This window comes from Gasterosteus aculeatus, chromosome 15 (assembly GCF_964276395.1).
Source record: "Gasterosteus aculeatus chromosome 15, fGasAcu3.hap1.1, whole genome shotgun sequence".
NCBI lineage: Eukaryota > Metazoa > Chordata > Actinopteri > Perciformes > Gasterosteidae > Gasterosteus > Gasterosteus aculeatus.
The window spans coordinates 10,418,454-10,438,379 of NC_135703.1; positions in this window are offsets into that span (position 1 = coordinate 10,418,454).

Here is a 19,926-nt window from a genome sequence, read left to right on the forward strand (position 1 = left end):
TGGGTCTGGTTGGTCTCAGTAATGCAGCACTCACAATTTTGTGGATTATACTTTATAGTACAGCCTGACTGGCTCTGGTCATTTCCATAAAAGCCCAGGCCCACAGGATATGACTCATGCAAATGTTGTCACTTATCAGTTTTAATTCATGTACTTTATTATCCAGACAAATAAAGAGGTGCGCTCTTCTGGTTTTATTTGTGGCAGCTTTTTCGCTGACGTCAAAAAGCGCTTTACGTCCGTGTTGTTGGTGCGTTGGGGATGAGAAGTGTTGATCGATGGCCCAACTGAGGCACAGCCAATGGACATGAATATGAGGCGCATAAATATGAAAGCAGGGCCGCAGGAATCAAATGACACCCTTGGCCTTTCTTTAGAGGAGCGTGTGCATATGACAGATGATTTACACGGACAAGCAAACTAATTTTTGTCACGCAAGGACACAGCAACTTTAGGTGTAATGAGAAACAAAGGCCTCAAATCACAAGACAATAAATTGAGTGTCACAACAGGCCAGCCAAGGTTCCTCGCTGAATGGCCAGAATACACACACACACACACACACACACAGACTTCTGGTCTCTTCAGGTACATACCAAAGCAAGTAAACGGGTTGTATAGTTAGTTGTAAGTTTTTGACAAAATAGTCAAATCTAAACATGCATTTTCATGGGAACATTAAAAGTATGTACATATCAGATGGAATGAAGTGATACAGATTACATTGTGGACTCTCTCTATTGATTCTGTTGTAGACCTATTTTGTCCAACGGCAAAGGAGTGTGAGCAGGAAACTTTAATCCCATATTCTCTGATGTCAACCAGCACCTTCTGCTATAACTCAAGCCAATGTACAATTCTTATTCTGACTTTATCCAAATTGGATTTGACTTTCTTCTATTCTAATTTACTCCATTTCGGTTGCCACATAAACATAAAGCAAAGGACAGAAGCCGTTTGCCTGTAACGTTTTCCTGTACTGTACACTGTGAATCACCATCTATCTGTATGAGGTTTATGTAAGAAATGTTAACCTCTTGTGCTACAGTGTGCAAAACAGAAAAGTCAGCATGCTAATTTTAGATGAAGTTCAATGAGGGCTGATGACAGCCAAATGTTATCTTAAGATAGTGATAAATTTGCACTCAAGTGAGCAGCGGTTGAAAGCAGTCCTGAGTATTCTTAACTCTACTCCACTCTGGTGTTGCCTCCATCAGGGGCTCATTTTCCAAACAACTATCAACATAATGATGCCTCTTTAGGGCCTAACCACATCCAAATCAGTTAGTAAACAACCCAAACGGGGATCTGTACACATTTTTACAGACAATTAACTGTTATCACGAGGGGCCCAAATGGATTAGTAGGCTCATTAATGTCTGAAGCTAATCGGTCCTTGATTGGAAATGTGCGAGAATGTGAAATAAAGTCCTGATTTGATCCAAATTGTGTTTGATCACGGCCTCGTCCTTAACAGACCCAGTCTGCAAACAGTAATTGTTTTTTTTCCCTCTCTAAATCCCCCAATTTGAATCTGGCTCTTGGCCCCCGAACACAGTAAAACTTCTAAAGCTACATAAAGCATTATAATGGATAAAACAATATATTCGCCTCATAAGCAGCTGCACCTTTGTGAAAGCATGAATAATATTGCCTAGAACTATTATTTGGGTGTCAATATAAATAAACTATAACGTTTTGCGATTGCAGGAAGGACAACGATGGAGTTCTAAATCAATGTTTCAAGCCAACATCTCAGACCAGATGTAAAATAGGAGGCTCTCAAAAATGGGTGGCATGCTAATTGATTGTATTAAATATATACCTGTAACACCAAACACTTCAAACCATGACAGAGACAGAGGACATGCAAAGAGGCTGACATTGAGTAGATATGATGTTTTCCATGTTTATCATCTTAGTTTTGATGCTTATTAGCAGCGTTCATCTGCTGTAGCCGGGATTATCATTAGTCTCACAGGGATTTGGTCACCAACCAAAATATTGGAAAAATTGGAATATTGAATTAATGGTAGCATTAGATGAAAAGTCTGAGGATCAACAAAGCTAATATAACTCATCAACAGTGTGACGTTCATTTGTTTGTAACAACATGTATGACCAAATTCGTCAAAGATTTCATGAAAAGCCAGAAATGACAACTTCATTGTTGCCCACGAGAAAAGTATAGTAAGTAAATAATTACAAAAGTCAGTATTCACCCTCTAAAAAATGTTTTCTACTAAATGTCATGATAATACTTATAGATAGATATTTTCATCCCCGTAACAAAATTGCGGACTAATGAACCAACATACAATTTCTTTTTTACAGATAAATCAAATATTGTGTTTCAAATCACAAACTCCTATCCATCACACTGCATTGCATGCCAATATAATGCAGTATGATATATACTCTACTATATATACTTAAGTGAGAGTCTCAAAGAATATTCTTCAGCGATCAGGACTTAAAAAATAAAGAAAGCTGTCCAGCATTGCAGGAAAATAAACTTTCCGACGTGCAAACAAGCCAACAATCCTTCAGTACAAATTTAATTTCCTTGATTTTAAATAGTCTTTTGAAATAGTCTTGCTGTGCTTTGAGCATCCCTGAATCAAATTATGGCTTCAGTGGTTGAGCCCTGTGAAGCTCCGTTCAAAAGGATGTGGCCCATTACAGCACACAACCATTCAACTAATTATGAAGCAGCCAAAGCAAACAGCACACACTGCTATCACCTGACCCTCCTGCCCAACCCTGTCCTATAAACAGGATCTTTAGTGTAATGGTTTAAAGAGACACTTTTTACTCAGAAATCTGAACCACTGGGCATTTAACCAATAGCTGCATTAAGCAATTAAATGCCTTACTAACTTATAGCATAAGCAACCTTACATTTAACCATCCGATTGATATACTGTATACAGGAAACATTTTTCTCTCCTCTCCTCATATTCTCTGTGATATATGGTACAAACGATACTTCAGGCTTTGCATTCATCATTGTCCCTATGTTATTAGGACTGATTCGACAAAAGTATTGTAAAGGACAACATGGGTGAAAATACTTTTTAATCGGTAAATTATCTTTTGGCGAGGTGTAATGAAGTCGTCTGCTCTCTGATACACAAACTTGGACAGTTTTCCTCCCAGTCGACAAACACAATCCCAATCCAGGAAATAGCCTATAATCAGAATATTGGAGTTGACATCAGAGGTAGCCACAGAGGCGATTCCCACACACCCCTCCCATAGCTTCAAAGGTCTTCCAGGGCCTGTTACGGGTTTCCCTCGTGATGAAGTGTGACACTCCACAAACACAAAAGCCCCGGCCCTCTCGTGGCTCCGCTTGCTTTTCTTGGATCACTCCATTACGACCAATGCCGAGTCGACTTGGCGGTTGTCAAAACGGGCCCCAAATCTCTGAAGAATGTGTCTTTCTGGTGCTTGTGATGCTCCATGTGTGCATGTGGTAATGTGTTGAGTGTGTGTAGACGGCCCGTCACAGTCACAAGGATGTGACTGCTGGTTTTCCAAAACCCTTTATGTATTTTCTCTGGAGACAAATTATTTAGTAGTTTATTTTTTTTCCTCCTTCCATCTGAGAATCAAGAACCATCGTCATCACGACATTGGTGGCACAGACATATTCTGAATGTTTAATCTTTTTTTTTCCCCCCACATATTTCCTAATGCCTTTGAAATCATTCGCATTTTGAACACAGTGTCTCTGTTTTTCGTTTTCAGCAATAATCACGTCTCTTCTTTCCTTTCATTTTCTATAGATCTCTCCCACTTTTTTTCCCTCTGCCCCCACACACTCTCTTTCATCTATCCACCTACCCTCATTTGTGGACAGTTTTCTTGCAGTAAGACTTCCTCTGTGCTGAATTGCTGGCCACAGTTGAGCCAGACCAGCAGACTCGCTGCCAGAACACAGCCAGCCCGGGTCTGCCATTTGTCTTGTGGTTTTTGAGTTGGGGATATTTGTCTAACATGCTGTCCAACGTCAACACTGGCTCTAAATATCCTTGCTGCTGCACGAAGTGGGCTTCCTTAGGGAGGATAAGGATTAATGCCGGGGTTGCGGATGAAAAAGCGAGGGAGGAGGAGTACAAGGGAAGGATGAGCCTCGAGAAAAGGGATCGATCACGGCTGTGTATGATGACGACAAGCGTAGGAGCACAAAAAAAGCTTCCGGAAATGGATTTGTTTCTTAAAACAAAACCTTTGAACAATACCCGCTCGTCTTTCCGTACTCACAGGAGACATCCTGTGCGCACAGGGGTTAACCGTTTCAGAGCACCGCCAAAGCCCAGTGTGAAAGACGGCCTCCGATCACTCGGAACCGCTTCCAAACCTGTGACCAACCATAAATAACAAACAAAATCCAAGGCCCCCCAGCATTAACATCGCCACTGCCGGATGAGAAACTGCCGGGCAGGCAGGAGATGGCCTCAAGTTTACAGCCTCAAACCTGTCGATCTTGAGCAATTGATTGTCACCCATTAGAAAGAGCCCCTGACTCTATCAATCCAGAGCAATAACAAGATGAGTTTCCAGCCATGAGAAGCACATCAGGGGCCTCTGCCTTATCTTTTATGAGGAGGATTCCATACACTGAGCCCCATATTCGTTGGTTTCTGCAGTCCGGTGAATAAAGCCACACTAAAAGGCAGTGATTTAGTCAGCTGTCAGCTCAGTTCAGGCGAGAACGGGACGTTGTTTTGGAGGAGACGTTGCAGGGGTCAAAGGGTCGAGAAAGGGCAGGTGGTGTGAGTGGGATTGGGTCATACGGAGGGTGGTGATGATCATGATAGTATACCCGGATTCAGATTTTCACAAATACATATATATGAATATATGTGGTATATATGAATATAATATGAATGTTTATCCATATTTCCCTCTCAACTATCAATCAATTGCGTTGACTTTTCCATGAAGACGCTAACAAATGCCTGTAAAATAACAATCCAATAAATTAAAAAGGACCCAAATCGCTTCAACAATGTTCATGTTATCTTATTTTCTGGCAACACTGCTCATGATTCAAGGCTGTTTCTGGCTGTGTCATACATTACATCAAACACACCTCAGCAGGTTTTCCTATAATCTGATATTGACGCTGTTTAACAGTAACACAGGTAAAGAGTGACAAAAGTGAATCTAGCCCCAAATATTACATTTCTATAATGATTTCCAAGAAAGAAATCTTTAAAAAATCATACATACAAGATTTGAAGTTTCTCTTTTAATATGTTCAGGTGCAAACAGGGGAGACATGAGAAAGAAAACTAATATGAGTATTTAATGTGAGTCATCTGAGTTAAAACATGTGTTACAAACTAGTGAATGAGGGTAACAGACAGCCAATGTCCTGAACTGAAAAGAAGAGATTACTAGCTGCCTGACCCTCTACTAACCTTGTGCTGACCTTGTAAAAACCCTGACCCCATCATTTCCACCCTTACAGGATTCATCTGCTGGCTGGACTGTCTGCCTCTCATCTGTGGGAGTGGGATTTTGATGCCTTCAAGTACCAGCCAGCTATAAAAGACACATCCTGATGGGCCTTCCTCTCTGGTGTTTAATGGCTGTCTCCCCCTCCCCACCGCACCCACCCTCAGCCTCTGCACTAGCCCTTGGCTCACCCCTCATAGTCAGGGTTCAGGGTCAGGGCAGCAGACTCCCAGCCAATTGGGCGGTCGCCCAGAGGAACGAGACGTAAGAGACCGACGGACCTTTGCTGAGTTTTTTAAAGGAAGAGACGCCTGTTTTTCAACATCTTTAATGTAGGGAAGGAAGGAGCAATGCGAAGGCCTACGCGGAGCTTGACTGAAAAGCGGCGCAGTATAAGTGTCGGCATAAAATATACAAATTAGACGCCGTTGTGACGTCGTGTGATGTTTTGCAGAAGGTTTCTTTGTGGCCTTTTTCCAATTTAAACTGGTCCCATTGGAGGACTGCTAATTTCTAATTTAGGAAGTCGCTTCCGTCCCTGAGAAAGACAATTCTGGATCATAGCATCTGCGTTGCGGGGAAAAAAAAGAACGCATACGTCTATGGAAACAGATTCCTTTGGCACTTTTAGATTAGATGCGTGTGAATCTTTGACATCATCAATTTATGCCTGTGTACTTCTTGTGTTTCCTGCGGATATAAAATACCATTCAACTGCTGTTCCGTCCTGTGGCCCACTTATTTCCTAAGCAACTATGATTGCACACAATGGAGTTAACCGCTCAGGTATCTCACTGTAAAAACAATGACTACAAACAATAACACCCACAAAGTGCTATTTCCTGAATTGGGTTATTTAGAATAACAAATGTTGGCTGCTTATGGCTTTCTGATGGCTTCATTTTTCACTCGGCGTAACTCGCTAATTCTTACTGCTCAATGTCCTCCATTCAGCCCGAGTCACTAAGTCATATAAGCACGCTGCTCCCGCTGATATGTGGGGCTGCATGATGATGTCAGCGGAAAACACTTTCAATAATTGCTATGATTAATATTCTCAACCTTCCAACACCTTCCCTTTCTCCACCCAGCCACATATCTCCGGCGAGGTTCATCTATCAGTCTGCTCTCAAACTGTTTGTCCTCCGAGTGATGCATGGCACACTGCCAACCGCGTGTTGCAATGCAAACAATTTGCATCCATTCACATTATGAGTCGATGAGCCTCCGGAGCATAACATCACCATAAATTAAAGAGCTGGAAAGGGGGAGAGATTATTTACAATTTAACTGTCTCAACTTAATTGTGCAACAAAGGGAAGTTTTTGCCGCGTCAGCTAAAATAATGACATCAAAACTGATTGAGTTGGTCTACTTTTCCAAATAGTTTAACGATTCATTGTTAGAGTAAATAAATAAATGTGAATTGTACAGCCTTCCTCGACATTTACCCTTTCCACGGACATGTCTGTGATGTCCCGCAGCTGGCTGGAATGCGCTCGGGGCTCTCACAGGACGGGTTTCCTCTTGGCCCGCAAACTAATTGTTTATCAGGAAAAAGGTGAAAGAGATATGTATAAACAGTTATGGTCTTCCAGACGGTAGAGAGAGGCCCAGAGGGCCTGGGACAGTAGCTGACCCGTCGTATTCCCCATTCACACTGAGGAGCCAGGTCTGCCATATTCTGTCAAGTGGCGTCAGAAGAAATAAACTCTCACTTCCTCGATGTTGACGGACAAATTCATACTCCAGTGGGAAACATTTCTCATGAACACGCCAGGCTGTCCCGAGTACGTACACAGTAACAGGACAGAGGAGTACACAGAGTAGATTAACAGGATTTGTGCTTCACCACCAAAAATTCCAGTCAAAATGAATTATTCTATTATAAATTAAAGCCTTTTTACTTTCTTGGTCCAAACAACAGTTAAAGAAACAGCAAGGAATTAAAATACTTCTCAGATACTACTACAACTTGCTGATTTTGTCATCCCAGCTACAAAATATAAAGCATCTTGCTATTGACAATGCAATGTTGGAGCATTTTGTCTTGTATAATTAAATGTACACCTTGCTTTGCAACAAGCTCTCTGTATGTTTATGTTATGTTATGTAAGGTTAAGGAAAACACACATATGGCAAGACGTTTAAATCATGTAAATCATAGAATTTAAACTTTACTAAAGATTTAAAGTCTACATCATCAATATGTATTTTGGATATGTGTATATGTGTCTTTTCTGCAGCACTTTGTCAGTTGCTCTTGCACTTCACTTGTTCCCACAAAACTCCATCTTCTTTGTGCATCCCAAAAGAGCTGATCATGAAAAATTGCTGGGAATATCCCTCTATGAATGACATACAGTATTTAGACAGTGATGTTCAGTGTAACAAATTGATAGGAGTCAATTAAGCATCTATTATTAACCTCCTATGGTTCACTGTCAATTATCTGTCCCATTAACTCTGTAATACTGTACGCAGTATGTGTTTGGCACTGAGGAGATCCAGCATGGCTCACATCACTTTTGAAAAAAGACAGAAATTATTCATTTTAGTGTAATGTAATGCGTTCAATTTAATTATATTTAATGAAATGGTGTAATTCATACCTCTGTTCTTGCGCTCTAAGGAAATTTAAAGTAATAATAAGGTATGCTTAAATACATTAGTCATAAATTCCCCACACTTGTTCTACACTCTTAAAGTAAAGGCACTAGTCAGTTTTTTCAATTATCATTATGATATCAAATATAACATTACTCTCCACTTCAGGTATGAAAATGAATTACTTGTAATACTTCTAATTAAAGCAAGGGAGCATTTGAAGGTGGGCATTTCTTAAAATAAGAGGATAGTTTCCTGTTTAGAAAATGACGCACCCTAAAAAACAGCGGAAAGAAAAACAAATCCACAACATGGAAATAATTCCTATTTATCACATGTGGCGAGTTCAAACATGCCCTTCCAAGACCTCCATGTTAATAGCATGCTTGTGTTACATGATGCCAAAATGCGTCCATACTGGTGTTCTTCAGCAAACCACTGTGCTTGTAACAGGAAATCATTCTATTTCTGTCCTGACTGGGTCCTATTCACACAAACTCCCCCGAAACATTTAAGACAGGATATTTGATTTTGAAAAGTCTTTTCAATATTATTTTCTCCACGTTGGCCGTCACCCTCGGTTAAGCCCTAAACACATGAAACATACAACTCACAGCACTGCATAGATAAACTAAAAAAAAATATATATATAACCTGCTAGTCAGTAGAAACTTGGGTTGCTGTGTTCCAGCACTGATTCAGTCAGACATTGTTTGATGCCATTGTTTTGTCTACGAAATAGTGAGTCAGTAATGTGTAATACCTACTGTGTTGAGGCACGTTGCATCCAGCAAATTATCTCAGGAAACAGATTGCATTGTAAACTATTTGCAGCATTTAGAACACAGCACCAAACACAATGACATTAAGGGAGCGTATTATGCGGAATTGTAATTCTTCTGAGAGTTGGGAAGGAAACCACTCTAACCACAAAAATCCCAAATACCAGCTGGCCGGTTGCTGACATGAAAAGCACGGCTGCTAAGCCAGACATGCTGTCATCTGACCCCAGCGAATTGACTGCAACTGCATACATTTACGTCTTGAGTATCTATCTGGACATTCTCTCGATGTGAAGGGACCAGTGATGTCCCAGTGGCAGCCTTTTTTCCCATTGGCACTTCCCTGGGAGGTTTACAATCCAAAGAGTCAATTAGAGAATAGAATTGATTTACATTTGATTTATTGAAAGTCTGATTAGAAATTGCTGACGGTGTGGTCCAGTAGATTCTATTCAGGTGTCCCCTGACCTGTGACCTGATTACATCCTCGCAGTTCATTGGTCCTGTGCTGGGACTGTCATTTTCTCCTTGTCCGTTCCCTGTCATATTTCTAACATTAACATAGGAAGATACAAAAAAACAGTCACAATGTGGTATCTGGCCTGCTGGCGGTGAAGGGGAAGGAAATAGGAAAGACTTGTAGTCGTGTTCCAAGATTCAAGGAACCTTGAGTCCTTCAACACAATGAATAAATATAAGACTGCATGACGGAGACACACGGTCCCTGATGTGAAGGGAAAAAAAGAATGAAAGTGACAAAGGGTCAAAGAAAAAGAAATGGAACAAAAATGAAAATGTGAAGAAGTTGTTTTATCAAAAAAATCTCCTTGATCATCATTTACTAACTGTCACTGCAATCATGTGGCCACTTCATCTAAGCCTTTTAAATGAGAAATATTTGCATGGCATGGTATAATATAATCACAATGACTATATTGTTACATTTAGGTCACCCTGTACTGTTGTAACACGTGTCAAAGTTTATCTTTTGGTCATTTGATCTTTTTTACAATAAGAAGTTGCATTGCCCTAGAAAAAGGGACGCATTCATTATGTCATCCTTCTATATTATTTTACCTAAACACCACTGACTTTTAGGGCCTTTGATCTGGAGCTAGTTTTTAATCTCACTTAAAGATTTTTCACCCCAAACCCCATCACTTGAATAAGATTAGCTGCATGAGTATGCTATGAGGAGTTGAGACCGTCATGATCACTTTCATTCTTTAAAATCACTTCCTAAAACGTTTTTGTGTGAATAAGTATTTTCAGGGAATTTGCCATAAACCACGAATCAAGGATCACACAGCTTCATGTTATGACTCAACATCAACAATAAGTCTGTGCATCTACTACCGTCTTCCTCTCTGTGTTTGTGTTCTGTGTTTGTCCGTGTTTAATGGCAGCCTCCATCTGCCGGCCCTGTGTGTCTGCAGGTCGGCGGCCCGCGGCGCCCCACATTAGGGCCTGTTGGCGAGGGCCCCAGGCACATTCCGCTTCTGGAAGTGTGATTATTGAGGCCTGATTACAACGTCTGCAACCACGATAACAAACCAACCCTCACCGAGTGCTTGGCCATCTCATCGCAAAACAAAGTGGCTGGAGAATTAATGACGCTTCAAACTCGGACAGGTTTTTTAATGCCGATAATCCGGATCCAGGGTAATTTGCAGCAATTGGTGGCATATGGTTTGGTTTTACACTCGGTGTCCAACGGCAGATATGAAATCTTGAGGACTGAAATTGATATGGCACCATATAAACAGTTCCATTAAATTAATTAAGAGCACTTCACAGAGGAAAAAAAACCTCCACATCAATGAGAAAAGTCATTGGGAAGTGAAGACAAGTGAAAAGGCGAAACAAAAACTAATGAAAAAGAGAAGTTTAAAAAAATCAAACGGTCATCAAAACAGTAGTTCAGCTGTCTGGTTTGAGTTTTTCATTTTGTCCACGGGTTGGCTGAAGCATGTCACTTTGGAGAGGAACCAGAGAACAAAGAGCGTGCTGCTTAGTGTTCGACACACACACACACACACACACACACACACACACACACACACACACACACACACACCTGAAAGCCTCCATGTTCTCTCTCTGTAGAAGTGCCTGTGGTGGTCTCCAACTGCTCCTTGTTTTTGAAGGGAACTCATTGCCTCATCCCTGCCTCCAGGCCAAACTCCTTCCCATTCCCTGCCTTCTCTCTTTGTCTACTCTCCTTCTCCCCTCACACATCAACTCCCTCTTTTGCTCAATCCACTCTCGCTCTTTCTCTCTTCTTTTCTCAGTTTTCCGCCCCTCCGTCCCCTCCGCCCCCTCGGGGCAGCAGGTTTCGGCTAGAAGTCTGTTGCGGTGATCAGAGCCGATAACCTGTATTCTGGACAGGCGTGCCACATGGGGCCACACCTTGCCTGAGGATAGCTGCATCCATGCTGGGGGCAACAGAGGCGCAGGGGGCTAAAGCCGGGGGCTAGGTCCAGAGTTGGGGCCGGGAGCTTGAGTTGCAGCGGTGGCCACGGGGGAGGGAGTATGGGGGGGAGGAACGGGCTGAATGCTGGGAGAGCGGCTGCATGAGCCTGAGGTCAGGGCAGGCGGAAGGGGCCATAGAGAGGGGTCGAGAGGCAGATATGTGGAGCCAGGAGGACAGAGGAGGGTCAGGGTCTGTGACAGGAGTCTGCACGGTCCAGCTGAGGCTCTACTGATCCATGGTCGAGTGGAGCTGACAGGTGAGAAAACACCACCACCCCTAATGATGGCAGTTTGGGGAGTTGGAGGTGCAGGTTGGCATGCACACTTTCACTGTGAACTGAGGTTGATGGGGTGGTAGCGGGGCTGAGGCAAAAGAGAGCTGGAGACACAGCTGGGAAAAAGTGATGGACTCAACAGTTGTAGCTTTAGTTTTAACTGGTGTTTGAAATCAAAGATCAATCGGAGGCCTCGGCCAGGCTTGTGTCCACAGGGCACGACTGTTGGGCTGCAGGCAGAAAAGAAAATGCATCTAAGTGGCAAAAAGCTGAATTTGAAGCATTAGAAGTCCACGTGCTCCCACTTTGTGCCTTTCACACAGCAATAATGTTGTTTTTATTCAGTGAGGTGGCTCCACCGTGTGTGACAACGGCCCTCGTATTTCTGCCTCCACTGCAGTGTTGACAGTATAGGTCCTTCTGTCACTTCAGGACGCGACCACATGCCCGAGTAGCTTGGTCAGAGGAACTGTGGCAAGGTGCTCTGTGCAATCGTATTTGTGCATCTGCGCGTGTGTTCGCCGCAGAGGCAGGACGGTGCGTGGCAACGCTCCATCCGCCTGGATTGCTCTGTCTCTGCCTCCCCGATTCCATCACCTTCCGCGTGTTTGGAGAGTGCTGGGAGTTTGGGGGTCGATTGGGGGAAGGAACGGTGGCGGTGGGGAGTGTACACAAAAAGTCACCCCGAATCTGCCGGCTGATTAATCAAGGGTGATTCGGCGGCAAGCGCAGCCATACCTGCTCCTTCCTGGCTAGTCTGTGTGTATTTATTTAGAGCAACCCGTGGCCAGTCACGCCTGACCTCAAACCATCAGGAGCAGCCACAGTTGCGCCCAAGCATAAACAAAAAGAATGCGTAATGAAGGTGAGAGGACAGAAGACGGGTGGTGTGGGTTCGGGGGGGGGAGGGAGAGGAGGGGAGAGGTGGGGAGAGAGGGAGAGTGGAGGGAGGGCAGGCACTCTTTCGTTTTCTCAGAGATAGGGATCTTGAGCTTCACAGCAGGGCTCGTGGGTCCAGACATTAAGCCAAAATAGCCCGCCTGTGTCCTGGTGTTTACTTCTCCGCTGACATGGGAAGGGAAATCATTGACCTCTGTCAGAGCAGGCAGGGTCCATCCATCTTACAGACCAAAGGTATTTTTTTTGTTGGGTATCAAATAGCCGGCGTTGAGGGGGTAAACTCCTTTCTTGCATAAAAGAGTTAATTGGTGCCCCAGGCTAAACAATTAAAGAGAGATCGGATATGATTTCATAAAAGGGAAATGATGGTGTGGCTGCAGTGTTGAGTATATGTCGAGAGACTATGGTTTGCTGCCAAATTCAGTTGAATAAAAGCTAGAATTTTTCTACCAACAATCTCTTACCTTTTTAAAAAATGCTCTAGTTCATTTCGGGGTTAAAAGCATCAAGGGTGATCAATTTCATCATCCTGGCTGTGAGGTAAGCAGCAGAACAGAAACAAACAAACTCCAAAGATGGAGCCTCTATAGAGCTATTGATTGAACATGAAGGTGAGCCAGAGGTCTGAGAAGGTTGGCTCTCAGCGGTCCCACGTGGCGTCGAGAGGCCCAACTCTCTCTGCCTCTAAGTGCACAAGACAGTGGAAAGAACAAACACAGAGGTGGGAGAGTCAACACTCTCAGTAAGGCTGAGGACGTGTTTTGATAAATCACATGGTCAAAATGTATGTTATGGCAGCCAGTGAAATTGTATCGTATGTAGAAATCCGATATTGTGTATAATAAACCAAGTGTCTGTTTGCATTCTAAGCCCTCAAAGTTATTTTAAAGGCAAAGAAGGAGCAGGAGTCAGCCGTGACAAGAGTACAGGGCTGTTAGGATGCCTGTTTACCAACCTCCGTGTCCTACACACGTCTGCCTCTTTACCTTGTGTTGGTAAGTAATCTGCATGACACGTGGTGATTCTCCAGGAGAGGCACGCTGACATTTCGGGGTGAGCAGGTGGAAACAGGCAACACGCCACCTGGTGCTGCAAGAAGAAAAGAGAGAGAGAGAAGGAGCCGAGGCTCCCAGCACAGCTTGTAGGGTTCTGACCCACCACGACCCTCGATCCCCACAATACCCACCTTTTTTCTCTGCCATCACATTCGGATCAGCCACATGACTGAAGGAGCCTGTGCAGGGCAGAAGGATGAAGGGAGGGCAGGAGCGGGAGGACATAACAGTAAACAACAGCACCTTTTGTCCTGCATCTGTCCGAGCCTGGCATCCCACGGCGTGTGACATTCAGAGATGCGCGCGGTACATTCAGCATATTCCCAAGATGGCGATGACTTCTCCCTTTTCTCCCTCTATCTCTCCATTGCCTTGTCCATCCCCCGTCAACAAAGGACAGCCATTCTGGTGTGACCGTGAGGAATGAGAAGGAACAGTTGGGACACAGGAACCAGTGTACATTTGCAGCCAGATGATTTCTTGCCTTAACAGGAATTTAATGAATTCAGTGTAATGCTAGAGATGCTATTAAGAGTTAAGATTTAAACCTGTATAATACGAGCTAGGTGTACAAAATACCTAATGAAGTGGACCAAATTATTGATGGAACTGTAAGATTCTAATTTATTGTATTTTTTTTAGTTAAATAATGCATCTTCTTCCCTTTTGTTAGTGAATTTGTATTATAGCAGAAAGTTAATGTACTCCATGTGAATTGTTTGTATTGCTTTTTCTGTCAATGAGAGAAATGCTTTTTAACAGGCTCCACATGTGTGATCAGAGGGGACAAAGATGATTGACCTGCTTTTATAAAAAATAAATCCCTAATTATGAACATGCCAATGGTAAAGAAGTTGACAAAGTCAACACCCCTGACAGCTTCTCACTTCACGTTGACAAAACAGAATTGAAAAAGATGCACAACTCTTTGACTTTTCGACAGTTTGGGAGTGGAACCCCTTTGACAGATGCTACGCCGTCCTCCCCGCATCTAAAGATGGCTGGAAAAATGTGAAAATGCATTATTAATTTCACAATGCGTGTAGCCAATATTCATGGGGTGCAGAGGAAGAGCACGCAGGCGAGCGGGCTGACGGATGTGCCAGCCGACGAGTGAACGAGCAAACTCTAACCTTGAGCTCTCAACATCGCTGGGTGACATCTCCGAAAACACGCTTTTTTTTATTTCCAAGTGTGGGTTGTCAGCCGCACTGTCACTGGCAGGGAGAGGCGACGTTAAGTATAGAAGGACACATGTGGCTCGGTGAGGGGGGGGCTCTCTGTAAAGTCACTCACAGAGTTTCTGTCACGGTTAAGTAGACAGGTGCTTACTGTTAACACCCCACTAATATCTTTATGCATATTTATGAACCCCCCTCCCCTGTAATACGTAGCTCGTTAATGTCCCAGCTGCCAAATATTGACTATGACTTTCTTTTAAAAAGCGCATAAATAAAACTGCATTTAAAGATTCTGACCTGCTTAAATACATCGCTTTTGCTGTCACTTTGATCAGAAAGCTTTTCCGTATTTAAGCCTCCATGCTTCTTTATACTCTGCCACCTCATCCACTGCAAATACGCAATATATCTTTATTTAGAGTAGCTACCTATCCCTTCATCTATTCTACTTGCACCTTCTACGCCGACTTTTTCTCTTTTCTAAGCGTGGTCAAAGACGTCTAAGTGCTCTCATTATGGGAAAGGTTTGCGAGCGGGGCAAAACTTGCTGCTGGGTCTCATCAGTGAGAAAGAGGGAAATAGCTTTATAGTCTCTGAGGATTTGTATGCTGATTGCTGCCTAATTCTGACTCGCACTTTGTAACTGTGTCTTTCTCTTCCCATGAAAAGTTGGCAAAGAACTGCAGAGTGCTACACATGAAAGGAAGAGTTTTGAAGAGATGTAAATAAAACCGGACAAGTTCTTACTCATTGTAAAATCTAAGCTCTGGCTTGAGCAGAAAGATTAAACGATTACTTTAAGATTGAATATTCCCAACACCTAATAGGTATGCCATTATGAAATATATGATACCACTCAATCTGAGGGTCATAACATGCACAACATCTTTTGTTAGCAGTGCCTGATTTATCAACTTTACGGTGCAGTATGAAATGGCCTCATGCCACAAAAGAAACCTGAAAAATCCATTAAACAACGATTTGGTCTGCAAGCATTTATATTTAAATGTGTATCACATGTCTTGTGAATGGATATGAATCCAACTTTTGTAACCTTTTTTTTTTACAAAACATATAAGGTTTTTGGAGGGCGCTTGTTTAAGACAAACTGAAATGGATTTTTACAAAACGCAAAGCTATTGCATGCTGTTGGGGATTTGGTTTGTCCCTTCCTGTCTTTGAGGGTAAACAAATTTGCCCTGTCGAGCCATGGGTGGGGTCAGAGGTCGGGCCTGACACAGGGAGGCATGGTGTGACAGGCTTAGGCCACTTGGACTTCTCGCCCAAGGAACAGATGTTAGCTGCAGCCGTGTGATTATCGCCACGGCGACCGAGGAACAGGAGCAACGGCCCTTGGATGGATGCTGGTAATTACCCAGGGTCCCCTGGGAAGTTGATGACACGTGGCCGCCACTCTTAGAGATCACAGGGGCGTAATTAAAGCTGCAGTTACAGTTGGTAATAGGGCAGCAAATAAAGGTAGCAGGGGATGAAGAGAAAGAGAACGCAAGCGAGAAAAGGAAGTGAAGGGGGAATAATGGAGGAGGGCCTTTTCTTTGTTCTCTCTCTTGTTTGTTTTGCACACTGTGACCTTCCTGTAAGGCAAAAGGGTTAAATGAAGAACAGTTCATTTGACCAAAAAGGGAAGTGAGCTCTCATTTGTTAATCGGAGGGACCGAATGAAAGGGAAAAATATAGAGGAAGGAATACAAACAAATAAAATATATATATATATATTTTTAATTAAAATATTAGCTCGTTTTCCAACGCAATAATAAAAACACGGCACTATCACATATAGAACCATGGTGTGGCTTCAACGCGCAGCAACAGAATAAAAGCTTTGCCGTACTGAACTGAAATATGACAAAGTCACCTCGATACCTCTGCTGGCGTGAAATCAGCTTGGAATCTCTTTAAGTGCAGCAGCAGTGTTTGCCGGTGACAGGTATGTTTTTGTCTTGCTTGGCAGTGTGTGATGTAGAGAGTGCCCACGCAGAGCTCTTAAAAGCACCATACAAGACCCCGAATGTCAGAGCACATCACCACAGCCTTTTAGAGCCCCAAGACCCTCTGACAGCACCAAAATGGCTTCTCCTGCTCTTTTTGTGCTCCAGCCGGCTTCACATAAATGACCACATTCAACCCCTGCATGGCACTTGACAGGCCTATGAATTCTGCCTCCGGAAAAGGCTGATGGGGAAAAAAATACACACTGCGTTGGGGGGGGGATGTGCAGGGTGTTCTGTTAGTGCTTTTAGATTTTGTATGAACAACTTAAATGTTCAGGTTGATGGTACGTTCTCTTTTGGAGCTGAAAAAAGATGGAGGGGTTGGTTGGCAGATGAGAAGTTGCCAAAAACACAATGGCAAACTGTGTGACGTTTTCAGGGCTGATACCCTGTAAAGCAGCTTGAAGATCAAAACGTCCCGCCAATAAGGTTAGTATAAAGCTTTCCCCTAATTACATTACAGCTTCAATACAAGTCTACACCGTTATTTATCCTTAACCCGCTGTTTTTTTTTGTCACGTTACAGATCCCTCCAGTGGAAGAATGAGGGGAGAAGAAGAGAAGAGGCGTATCAGATGACTGTGGCGATAATGTGTGAATTTGCCAGTCAGGTCTGTCTTCCATAGCAGAGGGGAGTCCAAGAGAGAATTAGCCATGCTGAGCATGACAGGGAATACCCACCCAGATAAATGGCAAGGTTCTGGCAGGACATCTTTAAGGGATTAACTCACTGACCCAAAAAAGTGATGTTCGCAAAATGAGACCACCAGCGACAACGGAAGAGAAGTGAAATTTCTTCAGAAGGGGTTTGGGTTTTCGACCGTTCACACATTATCAAATATATTAGCAAACAAATATATTTGTTACTTCCGAAATTTAAAGCTGTGTCGGCAAAGCAACCTGTGTAAGGGCTGTCAATTCATTGGTTGTCTCCCTTTTCACGATCATTCAAAACCAGGCTGTAACTTACCAAAGATTCCACGTGTGATCTGACGCCGGGTTTAGTCGGGTAAATCGATTGTTATGACCCTGTGCATTTAAAGGGCAAACATGACTGCATTAACATACTGTGTTACGTGCGCGTCTACCGATCGTTGCGGTCCTACAGCTGTATCAGTTCCACAGTTAACAGTCATCCAATCTAATCTTGGCTGGAAATCTCTGTGCACCCTGCTGTCATATCCCGTTGGCGGGTTGCATCTAAACTGATTTGGCAACCTTTCGTCTTCTCTAATCTAGTCAAATCAATATAAATATTCACCCTTGATCCGGCAAGGGGGGGATCCGGATCAATATGAATATTGATCAATAAGTGGTATTGGATGTATTGGGAGGTCAGCGAGTCCGCGCAGGGTCGAGGCTAATCAGTTTAAGCCGTCCCCGGGCAGTAAAGTGGGGGCTAAGCGAAGTTTAAGAAGTGACCCGTCCTGGAGAGTCCTTGGCTCCTTCTGTGGCATGAAAGCTCCCACAGAGAAATTTCTATTTGATATGTGAAATCGTGTTATGGGTTTACCGTTTCACCGATACCAAAAGAGAATATTGCTGATTGCCATCCATTTTTGTGAGAAACCCCCCCCCAAATCCCCCTGATCAATTACATTTCCCGGGGATTTCATGTGATCAAAGGGATCCTTTAACAATTTATTGATCGTTAAAAGTACCAACCAGTAAAGGAATCCATCAACGCAAGCACAAATCACAAACATACAAAATGGTGTCGCCTCTATATAGAAGTCTTATGTCGGTAAGAGAGAAGACGGCATTTGCAGTCAAATCTGTCTGATCACAGACAGTACTGGAGAAGGACATGTGGCCATGGTGTCAAGAGGCCTTTAGTGGGACATTTAACTCAGGGCCAGTGTATCAACTCAAACATCTTCTTCCGGCAACATATTTTAGCAGTTTAGTCCTTACTTAGCTATCCAACTGGAGCAAAAACTCTTTCCCATGCTGAAATCTGTGTCTGTCCTCTTTCTCCCACTGTGTGCCATTCACAAGGGTACGCAGAATCATTAGAAGAGACGATACACATGAAAAGGTTGAACAAGCCTAGGGTCACGTGACATGAATGATCCCGTACCATTATCAAAGAAGAAGAAGGGAAAGAAAGAGGGAGAGGCACAGGACACAGACGGAATTATGGAGGTAGGAAAACAAGAACGTGGTGGATCTGGGGAGTCTTGGCAATGGATGACCTTTTCAATGAAAGCCCCTTATGCAGTCTTGGGCCAAGGTATACTTTTATCTATAGAAGGTATTTATAGCAGCGATTTTCCCGAGGTTATCCGGAGCCAAATGCCAGTTCTCATTACCAGCCGGGTCCCGCCTGTGCCTCATTTTACGGCTGGATGAGCCCAGGCAGTGGGGGACCCAGCATGCAGCCCAGGGTCACCTATTAAATCCTCATGTCCAAGAGAGCACCGCCATGCGCTTCTTGTTCTACACTGGGTGGGGCTATGGAGCAGCAAGAAGACAATGAGTAGAGGGGTGTGTGTACGGACACCTGGCCACCCCTGTGCTATCGTATCTATTAAGAGCGTGCCATTAGTGTGATGACATTTTACTCACCTCCTGTTGTTTCACGTTCTGATGATTGACTTTTAAAATCTAGCCATGTTTCCGTAACCAAAGGCATTTTGTAAACAAGTAACTTAGTAGTTCAAAATATAAAAATGGAGACTTCTTCAGTGGACATCATGCATACAGTCAAAAAACAGAACAAAAGAAATACCTAGACAGTGTGGAAACATTCAAGCTTGTGTTTGCATACATGAGTGTTTCTGTGTGTCTAGAGTGCATGAATGTCTCCGCGTCCACGAATGTGTGTCACATGAGAAAAGCTGTAAGTCACCCTGGTGAAGCACCTCAGGCCCTTCGTGCAGGGCATCGGAGCCCCAGCGCGGGGTCGTCCCAGCCCAGGGACATATGCAGACAACGTGGAATGTCAACTCAAAGACATAACCAGACTTCCACAGAAAAGGCTAAGCAAGACATATCCCTGCTGCTAATATACAGAGCACACCTGGCCAATAAAAAGCAAGAAAACTAGACAACGAGGCGAAACAGAGTGTGGAAGGTTTAGTCTCAACCGATATCATACAGCACAGGGAGAACGGAAACAACTGGGGAATTGCACCTTCTTCACAGCAATATTTCTATATGTCCCAAATCAA